The sequence below is a fragment of the Bison bison genome, unplaced genomic scaffold (assembly GCF_000754665.1).
Source record: "Bison bison bison isolate TAMUID 2011002044 unplaced genomic scaffold, Bison_UMD1.0 scf7180017855360, whole genome shotgun sequence".
In the NCBI taxonomy this organism is placed as follows: Eukaryota; Metazoa; Chordata; class Mammalia; order Artiodactyla; family Bovidae; genus Bison; species Bison bison.
In genome coordinates this window covers 46,572-50,798 of record NW_011485933.1, presented here as the reverse complement: position 1 = coordinate 50,798, position 4,227 = coordinate 46,572, and positions in this window count along the sequence as shown.

Below are 4,227 nucleotides of genomic sequence, written 5' to 3'. Positions count from 1 at the left end.
TGGCCTCCTTCCCCACCGCGCCCATCTCCCCCAGCTAAACCTCTAACTGCGCTGTCCACGTGGAGTCCAAACACTGTTCCTTTGGGCCCGGGTGCCAGGCATTGACCTCTTCAGGGGCTGCTAGGTCATCCTTAAGAAGACTCTTGAGAATCCCTTGGACTGCAAGGAGATCCAACCAGTCAATCCTAAAGGAAATCAGTCCTGACTACTCATTGCAAAGACGGATGCTGAAGCTGAAGCTGAAGCTCTGATCCTTTGGCCACCTGATGCTAAGAGCTGACTCACTGGAAAAGACCCTGATGCTGGGAAAGATTGAGGGCAGGAGGAGAAGGGGACGGCAGAGGATGAGATGGTTGGATGGCATCACCGACTCGATGGACATGAGTGTGAACAAACTCTGGGAGAGAGTGCGGGACAGGGAAGCTGGCGTGCTGCAGCCCATGGGGACGCAGAGTCGGACACGACTGAGCTCCGAAGAGCAGCGGCAGCAGGTCACCCTTGCTGGCTGCGTTTCCTCCAAGTGGACAAAGCTTCCCCAAAACCGGCGTCTTGGGTTTCCGTACCCAAGCCCTAGCAGCTGGTGCGGTTCCTGTGAACAGCAGGGGCTCAGTGAAGGGGCCTGAGTGCAGGCAGCGGTGAAGACAGGCTCTGGGTGGTCACCCAGCCACCCCCTGGTTGTGGGAGAAGTAGGCAGGGGGCGAGTCTCTCCTCCCTGCAGCCCTCTGTGCTATCTTCCTCAGCTCTTCCCCCTCCCGCTCTGTGCCTGCTGACGGGCTGTGGGTGTGGAGCCACCCCCTCTTGGGGTTTAAACTACAGGGATTCTGAGATGGCAGTGCTTGTGGGCGCGGGTTTATTCTGGATCTGCAGGGGCACCGCCCGCGTGAGCTCTTCCCACGTGGGCAGTTCCCCCGGGGCCCCCACCTCAGGACTCATCTCTTCCCCAGGACCCCCTATAATGCCATCCCACGGGAGGTCAGGGGGTCAGCGCAGGAACCCGGGGATAAGCACATTCAGGTGGTAATAGGAGAAAAACCTGCTCCCTTAAATCAAACAAGGCTGTTTGATAAAATGGCTGAGGTATCTTCCTGATACAATTACATGTTTTTTTCTAATTTTTATGAATTAGCTATTCTTATCTGTTTAATTTCTTAGTTTGACTTTGATACTTGAAGAACTAGTTTATCCTTTATATATTCTCTTTCTTGCTAGAATATTTGTATTTCAGTCATGCTGGAAATTACAAATGCTTCCTAATGATCTCAACAGTCAGAGAGTAAATCTTTTTTTTTTTGGCTTCAGGGATGGGGAAAGAGCTCACCCACCTTCTAATGCACTGGAAGGACCCCCATCGTTGAGTATTCCTCCGCCCTCCCCGTCACAGGCCACCTTCAGCCCAGAGCAGCTGCCTGCTTTGTCTTCCCTTCATCCTGAGCAGTTACGACCATATCTGTTCCGAGGAAAAACATGCTAAAAACACAAATTATTCAGGCAAATACATGGAATGTCTCAGTTAATCTCTGTTTCTGCACACTCTGCCCTCGACCTTCTGCCTTCCCTGAGCATCTTTCTTCTCTGAGTTTCTGGCACCTCTGGGCTGGGGGCGGGCTCTGTCTACTGTCGCAGATGTTCTCAACTTTGATTCTGTGCCTTTAGGTATTTTCCACAGAGCCTTCCCCACAGCGCTTGCCAGCCTGCCTGTGCTGCTCCCAGGGGCCAGAGACCCTCGCCGTCTGTCTGTCTGATTCGCTGTCTGTCTGGCCCTCCATCTGCTCTTTACCTGGCCGTAGCCTCCTCTGCGACGGTGACCTCCTGGGCTGTCCAGGAGGACAGGCTGTTGGCACTGTTGATCACTGGTTGGTCGGTTGGCATGGTTACTTTGCTGGTTATTGGCACGGTTGATCGCTGGTTGGTGGGGTGGTATGGGTACTTTGCTGGGTATTGGCACGGTTGATCACTGGCTGGTCGGTTGGCATGGTTACTTTACTGGGTTTTGGCACAGTTGATCGCTGGTTGCTCAGACAGGCCCAGCATCTTCTGGGTGGGGACGCATTCCTATCTGGCTCACTTCAGAGGCTGAATCATGAGGAAACAGCCTGGCTTCCGAGAAAGAGAAGCACTGTCAGGACACCCACTGCACCCCTTTTGCACTGACCCTGCAAGACCTTAGCCAGAGACAGAGCCCGGGGGCTCTCTATGAAGCAAGGACAGTCCCTGATGACGACAAAGGAAGTCTGCACTTTGCAAATGCGGCACTGCGGCCCCTGAACTGGGAGAAGCTCTGCCCGATGCAAGAGAGGACGTCAAACACAGCAGGACACGCACTGTGAAGGGAGCCTCACGGCCGTTTCTCCAGGGTGCTCAGTGAGGGGCGCAGGCTGTGGACACTGTGAGGACCGGGGCAGGGCTGGCCTCTCAGCCCCTGGATCCTCTCACAGGACCCCCACCTGCTCAGGGACCCCTCCCCTCTCAGGCCACATGGATGAGAATTAGACCATTAAAGAGAATGTCCTGTGAGCTGTGCTGTGGTCACTTGGTCATGTCTGACCCTTTGTGACCCCCTGGACTGTAGCCCGCCAGGCTCCTCTGTCCACGGGATTCTCCAGACAAGAGTACGCTCTCCTCCAGGGGGGATGTTCCCAACCCAGGGATCGAACCCAGGTCTCCTGCGTGGCAGGCAGACTCTTTACCAGCTGAGCCACCAGGGAAGTCCATGAACACTGGAGTGGGTAGCCTGTCCCTTCTCCAGGGGACCTTCCCGATCCAGGGATCAAACCAGGGTCTCCTGCACAGCAGGCAGACTCTTTACCAGCTGAGCCACCAGGGAAGTGCCTGTCCCGTGTACAACCTTTTACCAAAAAACCCACCACTGGTAGGTTTGGCTTCTTCCTCCAAATATCAACACAGCTTTAGAAAAAGCTTAGGAAGACCCTTTCAAGTGGATTCCATGAGGCCCAAGCGGGAATTCTATCCAGACTCAGCGGAGGCCTGGGTATCGACGTCTGTGCCCAGCCCTTGGAAACAGCGGCATTTTAGAGGCTGTACAGAAAGCAGTCCTTCTGTTCTGCCCTCACTTCTGGAAACCACCCAGTCTGAACAGATGAACTTCTTTATTCTAAAATGTTAATCTCCAAAGAGTGCCTCTTGAGACTGTTTGTTCATGACTATCTAGTGTCTAGTATAAAATCTACTATTTCAGCTTGCTTTCTTGTTGTCTGCCTTCAAAAGTTTCTGCCAATCTGTGCATTTAGCCCAGGAGGGGCTGACGGAGCCCAGACCCCCTGAGGCTTCCCAGGGGGGACGCCCCTGCCCCCCAGGCCTTCTCTCTGCCTCCAAGCCATAGAAGCAGCCTGGAAATTTTCAGGGTAAAGTGCTCTACAAACTAAGATGCTCTCAGCAAACAGATTCCCCGAAAATCCCACCTTCTGGAAAAGCTGAGGGAAATTTCCTTTGAAAAATAAACACCACATACAAGGGTTTCTTTTCAAAAGCACTTTTATGCTCAACACATGAGTGCTGGAGACTGCGGCGTGGACTCACACGAAGCGCGTTCTCCCCCCGGGGTGAGAGGGCGTCCTCACGGTGTGAAGGACAAGGGTTTGCTGACCACCAGCTATGTTCCTGAGGGGGGAGGCTACAGGCTCAGACTGACTTGCAAAGACAACACATTGCCGGTGTTTATTCACCTGGAGCATCTGACAAGGACGCATATTCCAGCCCCGTTTCTCGAGCACAGCGCTGCAGCCATCGGGTTCACCGCCCGCCCCCTGACGTGCACAGGACTGAGGGCACCCATCCTGGGCTCGGGGCACAGGGCCTGGGAGGCTGGATGTCAGGCCTGCAACCCTGGAGTCCTGGAGACATCCACTGGGCCCTGTGGGCGACGCACCAGAGTCACAGCCTAACCCAGGGGCAACTGCCCAGGGACACCCCGGCAGCTCCTCTGAGGGGACCCCTGTCAAGGGGCGGCTTCTGGGTGGGACCAAGCAGAGGTGTCAGACGGCAGCCTGCACACCAAACCCCGAGCGAGGCTGGGTCAGTCCTCGGCCGGAGGCCCCTCTGCCGGCGGGCCCGCCCCTCACACCATGGTCATGACCTTCAGGGCGGCCGGCTGGAACCTGCGGATCTTCCTCTTGAGGGCCTTGGAGGCCTTGACGCGGCACAGCCTGGGCACCGGGGGCAGGGCCAGCCTGGAGCTGGCGCGGGCTCGCTGGCCCAGCCGCCTGCCGC